Genomic DNA, 20,532 nt, shown 5'->3' on the forward strand with positions numbered 1-20,532 from the left:
CAAAATTCTCTCAAATTTAAGAACATGGTCTGCTTATTTATTTTGTCCTTCTCTCTCTTCCAAAATGTATGCTCCATAAGGTCAAGGATTTTGTTTATTTTATTGCCATAACTTCAGAAACCAGAATACTGCCTGGCAAATAGAAGCTGATTTTATATATATATATATAATTAGTGAACACCACCATTACCAAGCACTTAACAAAATTCCACTTACAGTTTGCAAATGATATAGTACTTGATTGTTATTTTTGTAATTTACTGTGTATGGAATTGTGTGGTTAAATATTGGTTAATTTGTTATTAGGTATTACATCAGTTATTTGTCACTAGGTATTACATTCATTATTAGGTATTACATTAGTCTTACAGTTTTTATTCTTACAGAGTGACAGAGGGTCCTCTTCTCAAGGTTGCCATTGGCCTGTACCCCTGACATAGACCCTCTCTGATTCCTTTAGAGAGCTGTTGTTATACTAAGGACTTGCTTTATGAACCTCAATAGCGAAACAAAACTAAGGGAACTCTATGAAACCTTGAGTTCAGATTTCTTTATGTGCTCTTCTTCAACTCTAACCCATTCTCACCGGTATTATTATGGTTAGACAGAATTTCTTCATTGCCTTTGGCTCTGAAGTTCTGGGTTTCTTCTTTTGTGTCCCCCAATTATGGAAAAATGACAAATATATATGGAAATTTTACATATTTAGGTCATTTATTATCTTTGTACCTAGAAGGAGTACAGGGAGGGCAAGATGAGAGTTCCTAATCTCAAATGCTTGGATGGGGCAGGAGAAATGGTGAATAAGTGAAGGGGCAGCAGTAACAAGAAACAAATATGAGAATTATAATCATATCTTTTATTTTTATTGCACTTTGCTACAAACATATAAATATATGAAATTAAAATTGAATTTTCTGATGTTAAATTCAAATACCCAATCAAAAATTAATATTTTGGTTACTGTGTTTTTCTTATGTAATTCATTACTTTTTTATCTTGGACCAGAGAAATGTGACATTTTTCTTCTGGGAGCAATATTAATTTTATTCAAATTAATAATGTCAAAGTATTTCACAAATAGGGTTTGTCCAAAACACATTCTTGCTCAATTTTTTTGCATATTTAAAATGCCTGAGTTATTTATAGAATACAGTTCATGGTTAGTTTTCAATCTAGTATACTAATTTCTTTTTTTTTGTTTGTCTTTTTTTTTTGGTATCATTAATCTACAATTACATGAGGAACATTATGTTTACTAGACTCCCCCCATCATCAAGTCCCCCCCACATACACCATCACAGTTGCTGTCCATCAGCATAGTAAGACGCTGTAGATCACTACTTCTCTTCTTTGTGTTGCACAGCCCTCTCCGGGCCCCACCCCTACATTATACATGCTAATTGTAATGCCCTCTTTCCTTTCCCCCACCCTTATCCCTCCCTTCCCACCCATCCTCCCCAGTCCCTTTCCCTTTGGTAACTGTTAGTCCATTCTTGGGTTCTGTTATTCTGCTGTTGTTTTGTTCCCTCAGTTTTTTCTTTGTTCTTATACTCCACAAATGTGTGAAATCATTTGGTATTTGTCTTCCTACGCCTGGCTTATTTCACTGAGCATAATACCCTCTAGCTCCATCCATGTTGTTGCAAATGGTAGGATTTGTTTTCTTCTTATGGCTGAATAATATTCCATTGTGTATATGTAGCACATCTTCTTTATCCATTCATCTACTGATGGACACTTAGGTTGCTTCCATTTCTTGGCTATTGTAATTAGTGCCACAATAAACAGGGGTGCATCTGTCTTTTTCAAACTGGGCTGCTACATTCTTAGGGTAAATTCCTAGAAATGGAATTCCTGGGTCAAATGGTATTTCTATTTTGAGCTTTTTGAGGAACCTCCATACTGCTTTCCACAATGGTTGAACTAGTTTACATTCCCACCAGCAGTGTAGGAGGGTTCCCATTTCTCCACAACCTCGCCAACATTTGTTGTTGTTTGTCTTTTGGATGGTGGCAGTCCTTACTGGTGTGAGGTGATACCTCATGGTGGTTTTAATTAACATTTCTCTGATGACTACTAATGTGGAGCATCTTTTCATGTGTCTGTTGACCATGTGAATTTCTTCTTTGGTGAACTGTTTGTTCAGCTCCTCTGCCCATTTTTAATTGGATTATTTGCTTTTGTTTGTTGAGGTACATGAGCTCTTTATATATTTTGGTTGTCAAGTCTTTATTGGATCTGTCATTTATGAATATATTCTCCCATACTGTAGAATGTCTCTTTGTTCTATTGGTGGTGTCCTTTGCTGTACAGAAGCTTTTCAGTTTGATATAGTCCCACTTGTTCATTTTTGCTTTTGTTTCCCTTGCCCAGGGAAATACATTCATGAAGAAGTCACTCATGTTAATGTCCAAGAGATTTTTGCCTATGTTTTATTCCAAGAGTTTTATGGTTTTATTACTTATTCAGGTCTTTGTTCCATTTTGAATTTTCTTTTGTGTATGGTGTTAGACAATGATCCAGTTTCATTCTCTTACATATAGCTGTCCAGTTTTGCCAACACCAGATGCTGAATAGTCTGTCATTTCCCCATTGTATGTCCATGGCTCCTTTATCATATATTAATTGACCATATATGTTTGGGTTAATATCTGGACTCTATTGTGTTCCACTGGTCTGTGGCTCTGTTCTTGTGCCAGTACCAAATTGTCTTGATTACTGTGGCTTTGTACTAGAGCTTGAAGTTGGGAACCGAGATGCCCCCTGCTTTATTCTTCCTTCTCAGGATTGCTTTGGGTCTTTTTTGGTTCCATATAAATTTTAAAACTATTTGTTCTAGTTCACTGAACAATGTTGTTGGTATTTTGATAGGCATTGCATTGAATCTGTAGATTACTTTAGGCAGGATGGCCATTTTGATGGTATTAATTCTTCCTGGCCAAGAGCATGGGGTCAGTTTCCATTTGTTAGTGTCCCCTTTAATTTCTTGTAAGAGTGTCTTGTAGTTTTCAGGGTACAGGTCTTTCACTTCCTTGGTTAGGTTTATTCCTAGGTATTTTATTCTTTTTGATGCAAGTGTGAATGGAATTGTTTTCCTGATTTCTCTTTCTGTTAATTCATCGTTAGTGTATAGGGAAGCAACAGATTTCTGTGCATTAATTTTGTGTCCAGCAACTTTGCTGAATTCAGATATTAGTTCTAGTAGTTTTGGAGTGGAATCTTTAGGGTTTTTCATATACAATATCATGTCATCTGCAAATAGTGACAGTTTGACCTCCTCTTTACCAATCTGGATGCCTTGTTTTTCTTTGTTTTGTCTAATTGCTGTAGCTAGGACTTCCAGTACTATATTGATTAACAGTGGGGAGAGTGGGCATCCCTGTCTTGTTCCGATCTTAGAGGAAAAGCTTTCACCTTTTCACTGTTAAGTATGATGTTGACTGTGGGTTTGTCGTATATGGCCTTCATTATACATTATATTGAGGTACTTGCCCTGTATACCCATTTTGTTGAGAATTTTTATCATGAATGGATGTTGAATTTTGTCAAATGCTTTTTCAGCATCTATGGAAATGATCATGTGGTTTCTGTCCTTTTTGTTGATGTGGTGGATGATGTTGATGGATTTTCAAATGTACCATCCTTGCATCCCTGAGATGAATCCCACTTGGTCATCATGTATAATCCTTGTGATGTGTTTTTGAATTCAGTTTGCTAATATTTTGTTGAGTATTTTTGCATCTATGTTCACCAGGGATATTGGTCTGTAATTTTCTTTTTTGGTGGGGTCTTTGCCTGATTTTGGTATTAGAGTGATGCTGGTTTCATAGAATGAGTTTGGAAGTATTCCCTCCTCTTCTATTTTTTAGAGAACTTTAAGGAGAATGGGTATTATATCTTCTCTATATGTCTGATAAAATTCAATGGTGTATCCATCTGGACCTGCGGTTTTGTTCTTGGGTAGTTTTTTGATTAACAATTCAATTTCTTTGCTGGTAATTGGTCTGTTTAGATTTTCTGTTTCTTCCTTGGTTAGTCTTGGATGGCTGTATTTTTCTAGGAAGTGGTCCAATTTTCTAGGTATTACAGCTTGTTAGCATATAGATTTTCATAGTATTCCCTAATAATTTTTTGTATTTCTGTGGGGTCCATCATGATTTTTCCTTTCTCTTTTCTGATTCTGTTGATGTGTGTAGATTCTCTTTTTCTCTTAATAAGTCTGGCTAGGGGCTTATCATTTTGTTTATTTTTTCAAAGAACCAGCTATTGGTTTCATTGAGTTTTTTCTATTGTTTTATTGTTCTTAAGTTTATTTATTTCTTCTCTGATCTTTATTATGTCCCTCATTCTGCTGACTTTGGGCCTCATTTGTTCTTTTTCCAGTTTCAATAATTGTGACTTTAGACTATTCATTTGGGAATGTTCTTCCTTCTTTAGATAGGCCTGGATTGCTATATACTTTCCTCTTAGAACTGATTTCGCTGCATCCCACAGCAGTTGAGGCTTTATGCAGTTGGTGTCATTAGTCTTCATATATTGCTTAATCTCTGTTTTAATTTGGTCATTGATCCATTGATTATTTAGGAGCATATTGTTAAGCCTCCATGTGTTTGTGAGCCTTTTTGTTTTCTTTGTACAATTTATTTCTAGTTTTATACCTTTGTGATCTGAGAAGTTCGTTGGTAGAATTTCAATCTTTTTTAATTTACTGAGGCTCTTTTTGTGGCCTAGTATGTGGTCTATTCTGGAGAATGTTCCATCTGCACTTCCAAAGAATGTCTATCCTGCTGTTTTTGGGTGTAGAGTTCTGTAGTTGTCTGTTAAGTCCATCTTTTCCAATGTGTTGTTCAGTGCCTCTCTGTCCTTACTTATTTTCTGTCTGGTGGATTGGTCCTTTGGGATGAGTGGTGTGTTGAAGTCTCCTAGAATGAATGCATTGCATTCTATTTCCTCCTTTAATTCTGTTAGTGCTTGTTTCACATATGTTGGTGCTCCTGTATTGGGTGCATATATATTTGTAATGGTTAAATCCTCTTGCTGGACTGACCCCTTTATCATTATGTAATGTCCTTCTTTCTGTCTTGTTACTTTCTTTGTTTTGAAGTGTATTTTGTCTGATACCAGTACTGCTACACCTGCTTTTTTCTCCCTATTGTTTGCATGAAATATCTTTTTCCATCCCTTGACTTTTAGTCTGTGTATGGATTTGGGTTTGAGGTGAGTCTCTTGTAAGCAGTATGTGGATGGGTCTTGCTTTTTTATCCCTTCTGTTACTCTATGTCTTTTGATTGGTGCATTTAGTCCATTTACATCTATAGTGTTTATTGAAAGATATGTACTTATTGCCATTGCAGGCTTTAGATTCGTGGTTACCAAAGGTTACCAAACATAACTTCAAGGTTAGCTTCTTTACTATCTAACTGTCTACCTTAACTTGCTTATTAAGCTATTATAAGCACAATCTGATGATACTTCATTTCTCTTCCTTCTTATTCCTACTCCATTCTTTACATGATAGGTGTTTTATTCTATATTCTTTTGTGTTTCCTTTGACTCCTTTTGTGAGTAGTTGATTTTATTTTTTCCTTTAGTTTGTATTTGGTTGGCCTGCTTTCTTTGCCGTGATTTTCTCTGGTGACATCTATTTGGCCTTAGGAGTGCTTCTACCTAGAGCAGTCCCTCTAAAATACCCTGTAGAGGTGGTTTGTGGGAGGCAAATTCCCTCAACTTTTGCTTGCCTGGGAATTGTTTAATCCCTCCTTCATATTTAAGTGATAATCATGCTGGATGCAGTATTCTTGGTTCAAGGCCCTTCTGTTTCATTGCATTAAATATATCATGTCATTCTCTTCTGTAAGGTTTCTGTTGAGAAGTCCGATGATAGCCTAATGTGTTTTGCTTTGTAGGTGACCTTTTTCTCTCTCTGGCTGACTTTAATACTCTGTCCTTGTCTTTGATCTTAGCCATTTTAATTATTATGTGTCTTGGTGTTGTTCTCCTTGGGTCCCTTGTTTGGGGAGTTCTGTGGGCCTCTGTGGTCTGAGAGAGTATTTCCTCCCCCAGTTTGGGGAAGTTTTCAGCAATTATTTCTTCAAAGACACTTTCTATCCCTTTTTCTCTCTTCTTCTTCTTCTTCTGGTACCCCTATAATTCACATATTGTTCCATTTGGATTGGTCACACAATTCTCTTACTATTCTTTCATTCCTGGAGATCCTTTTGTCTCTTTCTGCATCAGCTTCTCTGTGTTCCTGTTCTCTGATTTCTATTCCATTAACGGTGTCTTGCACCTCATCCAGTCTGCTCTTAAGTTCTTCCAGAGACTGTTTTATTTCTGTATTCTCCCTCCCAACTTTATCCTTTAACTCTTGCATATTTCTCTGCAGATCCATCAGCATGGTTATGACCATTTTTTTGAATTCTTTTTCAGGGAGATTAGTTAAATCTATCTCCCCAGGCCCTCTCTCCGGGGTTGCCTGGGTAATTTTGGGCTGGACCAAATTCTTCGGCCTTTTCATGGTGATAGAGGTAGCTATAGGCGCGCATGTGTCAGCTGGGAAAACATCCTTTCCTGCTTGCTGGTTGCCTTGCTCTTCTTTGCTGCCTGTGTCAGGTACCTGCACTCCTGGAGCATCCTCTGGGTAAATCCCCTAAGCTGCTGTGGGTGGGGTCTCCCTCAGGGTAGTGCAGAGCCCTGTGGGGAGTGGCAGGCAAGCCAGGCGTGCTCTCTTGTGAGAGTGGCGCCCCTGCCAGGCAGCTGCACACTGAGGCAGCGTTTGGGTCTGGCCTGGGGGGACTGTGTGCTGGGAGATTCTGAGTGGCTGCTGGTGGCGAGGTCGCTCCCAAGCCGCTTGGCCGCTGCTGCCGCATTCTCACACGAGACGCTCCTGGACCACTCACTTGGCTGCAGCTGCCGTGGGCTCATGTGGGCCACTCCCAGGTAATTTCTATTTTTAACAATTTACATTACCAATATTAACTGGGAAAAGGTGAAGATATTAAAGTTTGTTCATTTTTACAAATTTGGAATGAAATAACTTTTTTCATCTTAGCTCCACAAGGAGTAATTATCACTTAAGTTTCTAGAAAATCATTTCTCCTGTGAAAGTTAGCTAGGTTTTTCCTGGTTAAGGGAGTTTTCCAAAGGTACTATTTGGTTAGAAATTAGATGAACAAAATTAGTGATTTGTTTGTGTGACTGGTTGTGAACACATTTGTAGAGAAATAGAGTGTATGTATTGTCAACTAAAAACCCAATCTTAGACTAAATCTTCATTAATGAGTTCAGCTGACATATTCTCATAGATGACACAAACCAATTTCTTGCAAACAGCCAAAAAATTATTCAGTCTCACACCATGTCTGTTGAGCGTACAATTCATCAAATGAAGAAAACACTACATGTCTTCTGTGTTTCAAAGCATGGTACATCTGTTAGTATTCATTGCTACATTTATGATGTTCTTTTTCTAAATTAAATAAGATTCCCATTGAATTATGAATTAAACATACATTATATGACTTTCAAACTGCCAGCATGGATTCAAATTTTGTAAAACAAGTCTGTAGTTAGTACTAACTTTCTGAGATGCCTCCTACAGCCCTCTTTATCAAGTTTATTCAACACCAAAAAAATTTCCTTTTATAACCATTACTGGCACAATGTTCAAAATCTATTTAGACACTCATAATCCGTCTCAACACCACAATGACTCTGGCTAATTGGGTGGGATTTATATTTCTTATTACTGTACTCTTACTGACTGGTGGGGGGCTGAAGAAAACTATCAATGATTTTATGTTTTCATGAAACTTTGCACAAAAGTCCCTTCACCCCAGCTTTAACATGCTAAGAAATATACCTGGTTAAACTTATATTGGTAATGTAGTTTCTGCTCAGGACACAATTTCTGCTGGAGTCAACCTTTTTATAAAGCCAACATTGGTAAAAGATTTTCTTGCCAAGAAGATTTTTTTACTTAATACATTTGCCATTATCACTGTGGTAATTCCAATCCTTGTTTTCAGTCCATCACGATTCTTGTTAAGGTTGTCATTAACAGGTCTTTGCTATTCTGGTCATACTTCTTACTGTGGTTGGCTTCATAATACCTTCTTAAGTTATGTACGTTGAATACTGTGTGCATTAATGGTTGGTGTGAATTATTAGTGATGTAGTAATAGTATCTTCTTCCACAATGATAAATTCTTCCACTTCTCTTGAAACATGTGGCTATGTCAGTCTTTCATTTTTCCATTTTTAATGAGAGAAAACCAGTATGATGTCATGTTAAATGGAAACTCCTTGTCAATGTTAAGGACACAGGTAGTGGTGGGAATTGTGATAAATCTGAGAATGCCTGCTCAGTGGCTGCAGCTTTTATTCAGATTCATTTGAGTGAAAACCCAAAATAATATAGCTTAAAATATAAATGCATTTCTTTTGATAAAAGTCTAAAAATGAACAAGTGGGACTATTTAAGCCGAAAAGCTTCTGTACAGCAAAGGACATCATCAATAGAACAAAAAGACATCCTACACTATGGGAGAATATATTAATAAATGATATATCTGATAAAGAATTGACATCTAAAATATATAAAGAGCTCACACACCTCAGCAAACAAAAAGCAAATAATCCAATTAAAAAATGGGCAGAGGATCTGAACAGACACTTCTCCAAAGAAGAAATTCAGATGGCCAACAGGCACATGAGAAGATGCTCCTTATCACTAATCATCAGAGAAATGCAAATTAAAACCACAATGAGATATCACCTCACACCAGTAAGGATGGCCAACATCCAAAAGACGAACAACAACAAATGTTGGCAAGGATGTGGAGAAAGGGGAACCCTCCTATACTGCTGGCGGGAATGGAAATTGGTTCAACCATTGTGGAAAGTAGTATGAAGGTTCCTCAAAAATAGAAATACCATTTGAACCAGGAATTCCACTCCTAAGAATTTACCCTAAGATTGCAGCACACCAGTTTGAAAAAGACATATGCACCCCTCTGTTTATTGTAGCACTATTTATAATAGCCAAGAAATGGAAGCACCTAAGTATCCATCAGTAGATGAATGGATAAAGAAGATGTGCTACATATACACAATGGAATATTATTCAGCCGTAAGAAGAAAACAAATCCTACCATTTGCAACAACATGTATGGAGTTAGAGGGTATTATGCTCAGTGAAATAAGCCAGGCAGAGAGAGACAAGTACCAAATGATTTCAATCATCTGTGGAGTATAAGAAAAAGAAAAAAAACTGAAGGAACAAAACAGCAGCAGAGTCACAGAACCCAAGAATGGACTAACAGTTATCAAAGGGAAAGGGACTGGGGTGGATGGGTGGGAAGGGAGGGACAAAGGGGGGAAAAGGGACATTACAATTAGTGCACATAATGTAGTGGCAGGGGGCGTGGGGAGGGCTGAACAACACAGAGAAGACAAGTAATGACTCTATAGCATCTTACTATACTGTGGATGGTGACCATATGGGGTATGTCATGGGGACTTGATGATGGGGTGAGTCTAGTAACCATAATGTCGCTCATGTAATTGTAGATTAATGATACCAAAATAAAATAAAAATAAAAATAAGAAAAGTCTAGCAAGGAGGTGGAATCAAGATGGCGGCGTGAGTAGAGCAGTGGAAATCTCCTCCCAAAACCACATATATCTATGAAAATATAACAAAGACAACTCTTCCTAGAATAGAGACCAGAGGACACAGGACAACATACAGACCACATCGACACCTGTGAGAACCCAGTGCCTCACGAAGGGGGTAACATACAAGCCCCAGCCCCATGGGACCCAAGCTCCCCTCCCCCCAGCTCCTGGTGGGAGGAGAGAAGTCAGAGCAGAAAGGGAGAGGGAGCCCAGGACTGCTGAACATCCAGCCCCAGCCACCTGGACCAGAGTGCAGACACAGTGCATGTGTGGGGCCCTGAATACTAGGGAAACAGGGGAGCAAGACCAGTGAGGGGTTACCGGAGGCTGGCGCCGGAGAACAAAGAAAAGCAAGAGGCTATTTTTTTTCTTTCTTTTTTTTTTTGGTGAGTGCTTTTTGGAACTCTTAAAGGGACAGGGACCCCAATACTAGGGAAACAGGGCAGCAAGACCGGTGAGCGTGTGCCTGAGGCCGGCACCTGAGGACAAAGAAAAGCGAGTGGTTTTTTTTTTATTCAAATTACTTAATTTTTGTTGTTGTTTTGGCGAGTGCTTTTTGGAAGTCTTAAAGGGGCAGGGCGGGACACTTAGTCCAGAGGTAGGGAATCTGGGGATCTCTGGACACTCTAACCCCCTGGGCAGCAGGGAGCACAGAGTCCCCTTACAGAGATAAATAGCCTCCCAACCGCTCCCCCTCCAACACGGCTCCACCATTTTGGAGGAGCAGCCCACAGCAACAGCGGAGATAAACTCCATAGCAGCCGGGCAGGAAGTAGAAGCCCTGTCTGTGCACAGCTGCCCAGAAAAAGCCACTAGAGGTCGCTGTTCTCCCAGGAGAGGGAGGCCACAAACCAACAAGAAAGGAAGTTCTTCCAGCCATCACTCATTCCAGCTCTGCAAACTATTTCTATCACCATGAAAAGGCAAAATTACAGGCAAATCAAGATCAACGAGGCAACACCAGAGGAGGAGACAGACCTAACCAGTCTTCCTGAAAAAGAATTCAAAATAAAAATAATAAACATGCTGAAGGAGATACAGAGAAATATGCAACAGCAATGGGATGAAGTCCGGAGGGAGATCAGAGATGCCAGGAAGGAGATTACAGAAGTGAAACAAACTCTGGAAGGATTTATAAGCAGAATGGATAAGATGCAAGAGGCCATTGATGGAATAGAAACTAGAGAACAAGAATGCATAGAAACTGACAGAGAGAGAGATAAAAGGATCTCTGGAAATGAAACACTATTAAGACACCTGTGTGACCAATCCAAAAGGAACAATATCCATATTATAGGGGTACCAGAAGAAGAAGAGAGGAAAAGGGATATAAAGTGTCTTTGAAGAAATAATTCCTGAAAACTTCCCCAAACTGGGAGAGGAAATAATCGAACAGACCACAGAAATACACAGAACCCCCAACAGAAAAGATCCAAGGAGGACAATACCAAGACACATAATTATTAAAATGGCAAAGATCAAGGACAAGGAAAGAGTTTTAAACGCAGCTAGAGAGAAAAAGGTCACCTATAAAGGAAAAACCATCAGACTATCATCAGACTTATCGACAGAAACCCTACAGGCCAGAAGAGAATGGCATGATATATATAATGCAATGAAATAGAAGGGCCTTGAACCAAGGATACTGTATCCAGCACGACTATCATTTAAGTATGATGGCGGGATTAAACAATTCCCAGACAAGCAAAAGCTGAGGAAATTTGCTTCTCACAAACCACCTCTACAGGGCATCTTACAGGGACTGCTCTAGATGGGAGCACTCCTAAAAAGAGCACAGAACAAAACACCCAACATATGAAGAATGGAGGAGGAGAAATAAGAAGGGAGAGAAGAAAAGAATCTCCAGACACTGTATATAACAGCTCAATAAGCGAGCTAAGTTAGGCAGTAAGATACTAAAGAGGCTAACCTTGAACCTTTGGTAATCATGAATTTAAAGCCTGCAATGGCAATAAGTACATATCTCTCAATAGTCACCTTGAATGTAAATGGACTGAATGCACCAATCAAAAGACACAGAGTAGTAGAATGATAAAAAAGCAAGACACATCTATATGCTGCTTACAAGAAGCTCACCTCAAACCCAAAGACATGCACAGACTAAAAGTCAAGGAATGGAAAAACATACTTCAGGCAAGCAAAAGCGAGAAGAAAGGAGGGGTTGCAGTACTAATATCAGACAAAATAGACTTCAAAACAAAGAAAGTAACAAGAGATAAAGAAGGACACTACATAATGATAAAGGGCTCAGTCCAACAAGAGGATATAACCATTCTACATATATATGCACCCAACACAGGAGCACCAGCATATGTGAAACAAATACTAACAGAACTAAAGGGGGAAATAGACTGCAATGCATTCATTGTAGGAGACTTCAACATACCACATACCCCAAAAGATAGATCCACTGGGCAGAAAATAAGTAAGGACACGGAAGCACTGAACAACACACTAGAACAGATGGACCTAATAGACATCTATAGAACTCTACATCCAAAAGCAACAGGATATACATTCTTCTCAAGTGCACATGGAACATTCTCCAGAATAGACCACATACTAGCCCACAAAAAGAGCCTCAGTAAATTCCAAAATTTTGAAATTCTACCAACCAATTTCTCAGACCACAAAGGTATAAAACTAGAAATAAATTCTACAAAGAAAACAAAAAGGATCACAAACACATGGAGGCTTAACAACATGTTACTAAATAATCAATGGATCAATGAACAAATTAAAATAGAGATCAAGGAATATATAGAAACCAATGAAAACAACAACACAAAGCCCCTACTTCTGTGGGATGCAGTGAAAGCAGTCTTAAGAGGAAAGTATATACCGATCCAGACACACTTGAAGAAGGAAGAACAATCCCAAATGAATAGTCTAACATCACAATTATCAAAACTGGAAAAAGAAGAACAAATGAGGCCTAAAGTCAGCAGAAGGAGGGACATAATAAAGATCAGAGAAGAAATAAACAAAATTGAGAAGAATAAAACAATAGCAAAAATCAACGAAACCAAGAGCTGGTTCTTTGAGAAAATTAACAAAATAGATAAGCCTCTAGCCAAACTTATTAAGAGAAAAAGAGAATCAACACAAATCAACAGAATCAGAAATGAGAATGGAAAAATCACGACAGACCCCACAGAAATACAAAGAATTATTAAAGACTACTATGAAAACCTATATGCCAACAAACTCGAAAACCTAGAAGAAGAGGACAACTACCTAGAAAAATACAACCTCCCAAGACTGACCAAGGAAGAAACACAAAAGTTAAACAAACCAATTATGAGCAAAGAAATTGAATTAAAAAACTACCCAAGAACAAAACCCCCAGGCCGGACTGATTTACTTGGAATTTTATCAGACACACAGAGAAGACATAATACCCATTCTCCTTAAAGTGTTCCAAAAAATAGAAGAGGAGGGAATACTCCCACACTCATTCTATGAAGCCAACATCAGCCTAATAGAAAAACCAGGCAAAGACCCCACCAAAAAAGAAAATTACAGACCAATATCCCTGATGAATGTAGATGCAAAAATATTCAATAAAATATTAGCAAACCAAATTCAAAAGTATATGAAAAGGATCATACACCATGACCAAGTGGGATTCATCCCAGGGATGCAAGGATGGTACAACATTCGAAAATCCATCAACATCATCCACCACATCAACAAAAAGAAAAACAAAAACAACATGATCATCTCCATAGATGCTGAAAAAGCATTTGACAAAATTCAACATCCGTTCATGATAAAAACTCTCAGCAAAATGGGAATAGAGGGCAAGAACCTCAACATAATAAAGGCCACATATGATAAACTCACAGGCCACATTATACTGAACAGCAAGAAGCTGAAAGCTTTTCCTCTGAGATCGGGAATGAGACAGGGATGCCCACTGTTCCCACTGTTACTTAACATAGTACTGGAGGTCCTAGCCATGGCAATTAGACAAAACAAAGAAATACAAGGAATCCAGATTGGTAAAGAAGAAGTTAAACTGTCACTATTTGCAGATGACATGATATTGTACATAAAAAACCCTAAAGACTCCACTCCAAAACTACTAGAACTGATATCAGAATACAGCAAAGTTGCAGGATACAAAATTAACACACAGAAATCTGTAGCTGTCCTATACACTAACAATGAACAAGAAGAAAGAGAAATCAGGAAAACAATTCCATTAACAATTGCATCAAAAAGAATAAAATACCTAGGAATAAACCTAACCGAAGAAGTGAAAGACCTATACCCTGCAAACTACAAGTCACTCTTAAGAGAAATTAAAGGGGACACTAACAAATGGAAACTCATCCCATGCTCATGGCTAGGAAGAATTAATATCGTCAAAATGGCCATCCTGCCCAAAGCAATATACAGATTTGATGCAATCCCTATCAAATTACCAGCAACATTCTTCAATGAACTGGAACAAATAATTCAAAAATTCATATGGAAACACCAAAGACCCCGAATAGCCAAAGCAATCCTGAAAAAGAAGAATAAAGTAGGGGGGATCTCACTCCCCAACTTCAAGCTCTACTACAAAGCCATAGTCACCAAGACAATTTGGTACTGGCACAAGAACAGAGTCACAGACCAGTGGAACAGATTAGAGACTCCAGACATTAACCCAAACATATATGGTCAATTAATATTTGATAAAGGAGCCATGGACATACAATGGTGAAATGACAGTCTCTTCAACAGATGGTGCTGGCAAAACTGGACAGCTACATGCAGGAGAATGAAACTGGACCATTGTCTAACCCCATACACAAAAGTAAATTCAAAATGGATCAAAGACCTGAATGTAAGTCATGAAACCATAAAACTCTTAGAAAAAACATAGGGAAAAATCTCTTGGATGTTCACATCCACATTAGCGACTTCTTCATGAATATATCTCCCCGGGCAAGGAAAACAAAAGAAAAATGAACAAGTGGGACTCTATTTAGCTGAAAAGCTTCTGTACAGCAAAAGACACCCTCAATAGAACAAAAAGGAACCGTACAGTATGGGAGAATATATTTGAAAATGACAGATCCAATAAAGGCTTGACGTCCAAAATATATAAAGAGCTCACCCACCTCAACAAACAAAAAACAAACAATCCAATTAAAAAATGGGCAGAGGAACTGAACAGACAGTTCTCCAAAAAAGAAATACAGTTGGCCAACAGACACATGAAAAGATGCTCCACATCACTAATTATCAGTGAAATGCAAATTAAAACTACAATGAGGTATCACCTCAGTACGGATGGCTACCATCCAAAAGACAAACAACAACAAATGTTGGCGAGGCTGTGGAGAAAGGGGAACCCTCCTACACTGCTGGTGGGAATGTAAATTAGTTCAACCATTGTGGAAAGCAGTATGGAGGTTCCTCAAAATGCTCAAAATAAACTTACCATTTAACCCAGGAATTCCACTCCTAGGAATTTATCCTAAGAACGCAGCACTCAAGTTTGAAAAAGACAGGTGCACCCCTATTATTGCAGCACTATTTACAATAGCCAAGAATTTGAAGCAACCTAAGTGTCCATCAGTAGATGACTGGATAAAGAAGATGTGGTACATATACACAATGGAATATTACTCAGCCATAAGAACAAAACAAATCCTACCATTTGCAACAACATGGATGGAGCTAGAGGGTATTATGCTCAGTGAAATAAGCCAAGTGGAGAAATACCAAATGATTTCACTCATCTGTGGAGTATGAGAACAAAGGAAAAACTGAAGGAGCAAAACAGCAGCAGAATCACAGAACCCAAGAATGGACTAACAGGTACCAAAGGGAAAGGGACTGGTAGGATGGGTGGGTAGGGAGGGATAAGGGGCAGGGGGAACATGAAGAGGGTTATTAGGATTAGCATGCATAATGGGGGGGCTGGGAGAAAGGGGAGGGCTGTACAACACAACGAAGACAAGTAGTGATTCTACAGCATTTTGCTATGCTTATGGACAGTGACTGTAGAGGGGTTTATAAGGAGGAACTGGTGTAGGGGAGAGCCTAGTAAACATAATATTCCTCATGTAATTGTACATTAATGATAACAAAATAAGAAAAATGGAAAGGGGGATTACTCCCTGATAGGATAAAACTAACTGTAAATCAATGATTAATGCATGCTTTAGATATCCTTAATTTTGATCATTTAAAGGGTGTCAGATGACCAGCTCTGGAATTACATTTTTCTGATAATATTCCTTTCTCTTAAAAAAAAAGTAGTTCCTGTGTGGTGACCTCCAATAAGTTCTTCACAGTGGTATAAAGGGCATATCAAAGTGTGGGCAAAGGGTCTGTGTTTATACAGAGGATCAAAGCCTAATTTGGCTACCCAGAAAACGAACTAAGATACGATATGAAGAAGAAGTTCCAACATCAACATACTCTGGAACAGTCATTCCAGAAGATGATCATCAAGAAACTTCAACAAAGATCCTGGCACTGTTGCAGTTGTAGCTGCATTCATCCCAATGGTTCCTGGAATTGCCATTGGAATGAAGAAGGAGATATCTAAGCTGGCCTGTGCATACAGTAAAACAACAAATTTGACTGGATCTCAAATACTGTTGGAACTCAACCAAGAATTAGGAGAAGTGCAAGTTGCAGCACTCCAAAATCTTGAGACTACAGACTATCTACTGTTAAAAGAACATATGGGATGTGAACAGTTCCCAGGAATGTGTTGTTTTAATTTGTCTGATTTTTCTCAAACTATTCAAATTCAGTTAGACAATATCCATCATATCATAGATAAGTTTTCACAAATGCTTAGGGTGTTTAACTGGTTTTCTTGGTTTCACTGGAGATGGCTGGTAATTGTAGGTCTGCTTTGGTTATGTAACTGTATTCCTATTATGTTAATGTGTGTGTGCACAATTTAATTAGTAGTTTAAAACCTATACAAGAAGATATGTCAAAGAAATAATCAATCTTGCCATGTTTTCTTCCATCTGCTACTTCTATAGCTTTTCTTCTTTCTTCCTAATTACAACCCTTAAATAGAATTCGTGCCTCATATTGAATTTACCGAGTATCATAATTCCTCCAGGTAGTAAAGATACCTCGAGACAAGTGCTGGGCATAGAAGCCACAGGGCATAAATCTGCAAAGAAGTAAAAAACTAACCTTTTCAAACAATATTGCTACTCTCTCACTTACCAACTGTATATTTCCCTGTATGGCCCCAGAAGATGACTGGTTAGCCAGAGACGGGTAAGATTCCTCAAGGGAGGAACAACCTAAGACAGGCACAGTTGCAGGGGGGCCATCAGGTGAGAAATTGGGGATCAACAGAGGTGAGGCTCAGAACCTCACCCCCCCTGTTTTGAGAGAAATCTTCTGCATCCGTGGATGTTTTGTTCTTGTCTAGCTTGGATTAATACTGAGTCTATAGGCACACACCTGATCATCTACATTTGCTTTCTTAGAGCACTAAACTATGTTTTCTACCTTTATCTTGCATCTACCTACCACTTCAGCATTTAAAAAAAATAATAATAATAATAATAAGGGAGAAATGTGGGATTCACATATAAATCAACTATAAAAATCAAACGAATTTTCATATTTGACCTGATTGTTTATAGTTCATGATGCGTGATCAAAACCAGAAGTTTCTGTGATGACTGCTCTTGTACTGTTCACCATGTAAGAACTTATTCACTATGTAAGAATTTGTTCACCATGTAAGAACTTGTTCGTTATGCTTCAGAAGATTGGAGACTGACGAGAATTAGACTTGGGGTGGATTAATGATTGTGCATTGAGTCCCCTATACAGAATTTCGTTGTTGTTAACAACCATTTGATCAATAAATATGAGAGATGCCCTCTCAAAAAAAAAAAAAAAAAACTCTAGGAAGGCAATCCTCAGCTGGTATTCTCGTTCCTATCAAGAAACAAGGCTGTTTCTATCTTACTGCTTCTGCATCCTTCATCAGCAGCTTCCCTCTTACAATTCAACAGACTGCTCTAGCCATTATATCCACATTCCACCCAAAAAGAGAAAGAAAAAAAAGGAAGACAATGACATGGTCTCTCCCTTTGAGGACTCTTCCAAGAAGTTTCACACACCACTTCTCCTGACATCCTGTTGCACAGAACTCCTAGTCACAACCCCCTAAGTGAAAAGGAAGCTGGATCTTTTTTTTTTTTTTTTTTTTTTTTTTGAGAGGGCATCTCTCATATTTATTGATCAAATGGTTGTTAACAACAGTAAAATTCAGTAGAGGGGGGTCAACGCTCAATGTACAATCATTAATCCATCTCAAGCCTAATTCTCGTCAGTCTCCAATCTTCTGAAGCATAACGAACAAGTTCTTACATGGTGAACGAATTCTTACATAGTGAATAAATTCTTACATGGTGAACAGTACAAGGGCAGTCATCACAGAAACTTTCGGTTTTGATCATGCAATATGACCTATAAACAATCAGGTCAAATATGAATATTCGTTTGATTTTTGTACTTGATCTATATGTTGATCCCCCATTTCTCCTACTATTATTATTATTTTTATTTTTAATAAAATGCTGAAGTGGTAGGCAGATGCAAGATAAAGGTAGAAAACATAGTTTAGTGCTGTAAGAAGGCAAATGTAGATGATCAGATGATCAGGTGTGTGCCTATGGACTAAGTATTAATCCAGGCTAGACAAGGGCATCAAGACATCCACGGATGCAGAAGATTTCTCTCAAAGCAGGGGGGGTGAGGTTCTGAGCCTCACCTCTGTTGATCCCCAAATTCTCACCTGATGGCCCCCCTGCGACTGTGCCTGTCTTAGGTTGTTCCTCCCTTGAGGAATCTTACCCGTCTCTGGCTAACCAGTCATCTTCCGGGGCCATACAGGGAAATGTAAAGTTGGTAAGTGAGAGAGAAGCCATATTGTTTGCAAAGGTTAGCTTTTTACTTCTTTGCAGATTTATGCCCTGTGGCTTCTATGCCCAGCACTTGTCTCAAGGTATCTTTACCACCTGGAGGAATTATGATACTCGGTAAATTCGATATGAGGCACGAATTCTATTTAAGGGTTGTAATTAGGAAGGAAGAAGAAAAGCTATAGATGTAGCATATGAAGGAAACTTGGGAGGATTGATTATTTCTTTGACATATCTTCTTGTATAGTACCTTAAGTATGTATAGGTTTTAAACTACTAACTAATTTGCACACATATATTAACATAATAGGAATACGGTGACATAAACAAAGCAAATCTATAATTACCATCCATCTCCAGTGAAGCCAAGAAAACCATTTAGGCACCCTAGGCATTTGTGAAAATTTATCTATGATATGATGGATATTGTCCAACTGTACTTGAACCATCAGACAAATTAAAGCAGCCCATTTCTGGGATCTGTTCACATCCCATATGTTCTTTTAACCATAGATAGTCTATAGTCATGAGATTTTGGAGTGCTACAACTTGCACCCCTCCCAACTCCTGGTTGAGTTCCAACAGTACAGATCCGGTCAAATTCGTTGTCTCACTGTATGCACATGCCAGCCTAGACATCTCCCTCCTCATTCTTATGGCAAGTCCAGGAGATGGTGGGCTGGATGCAGCCACAACCGCAGCATCGTCCGAATCCCTGTGGAGGCTTTTTGATGATCATCCCCTGGCACTAGTCCTCCAGAGAGTGCTGATGCCGGAAGCTCCTCCTCATATCGTATCTTAGTTCATTTTCTGGGTATCCAAGCTAGGCCTTGATCTCCTGCATAGAAACAAACAGACCCTTTGCCCACACTTTGACATGCCCTCTATACCACTGTGCAGAACTCATTGGAGGTCAGCACACAGGAACTGCTTTTTTTTTTTTTTTTTAAATTAAGAGAAAGGAATATTATCAGAAAAGAGTACCTCCATAGCTGATCATCTGACACCCTTTAAGTGATCAACATTAAGGATATTTAAAGCATGCGTTGATCTTTGATTTACCAATAGTTTTATCCTGTTAAGGAGTAATCCTCCTTTTCCTTCTTTCTTTCTTTCTTTCTTTTCTTTTTTTTTTTTTTTAAATTTTTAATCTACACTTACATGAAGAATACTATGTTTACTATGCTCTCCCCTATATCAGGTCCCCCCTAACAACCACATTACGGTTACTGTCCATCAGCTTAGCAGAATGTTGTAGAGTCACTACTTGTCCTCTCTGTGTTGTGCAGCCCACCCTCCCCTTGCTCCCTCCCCCCCATGCATGCTAATCTTAATAACCCCCTTTTTCTTCCCCCCCCTTATCCCTCCCTGCCCACCCATCCTCCCCAGTTCCTTTCCCTTTGGTACCTGTTAGTCCATTTTTGGGTTCTGTAACTTCACTGCTGTTTTGTTCCTTCAGTTTTTCCTTTGTTCCTATACTCCTCAGATGAGTGACATCATTTGTTATTTCTCTTTCTCCGCTTGGCTTATTTCACTGGGAAGCTGGATCTTTTAAGTGGCCATGTGCTTAGCCAAAACCTGGGAGATAATTACTGTTGACAAAAGGAAAACAGATACTGGAGAACAACTATCAGCCTATGCCATAAGATTATTCAGCTGCAGGTAACATAGGTCATGTGCGAATGTGGGCCTATTGAAACTAGAAATATTAATTACTCAAGAGAAGTGAAGTATTCATATTTTTCTGTGAAATGGTACAACTTTTAGATGCTGACAAGCAATTCAAAATTTTTTATAACTTGAGAATCAAAACATCCATAGTCAACATTCTACCTGTGTATCCTACTTGTGACCATTTATGTAGAGAAAAGTACAGAAAAATCTTGAAAAAGATCTGCTACATGTCTTCGTGTTT

This window comes from Manis javanica, chromosome 1 (genome assembly GCF_040802235.1).
Source record: "Manis javanica isolate MJ-LG chromosome 1, MJ_LKY, whole genome shotgun sequence".
NCBI classification, from domain to species: domain Eukaryota; kingdom Metazoa; phylum Chordata; class Mammalia; order Pholidota; family Manidae; genus Manis; species Manis javanica.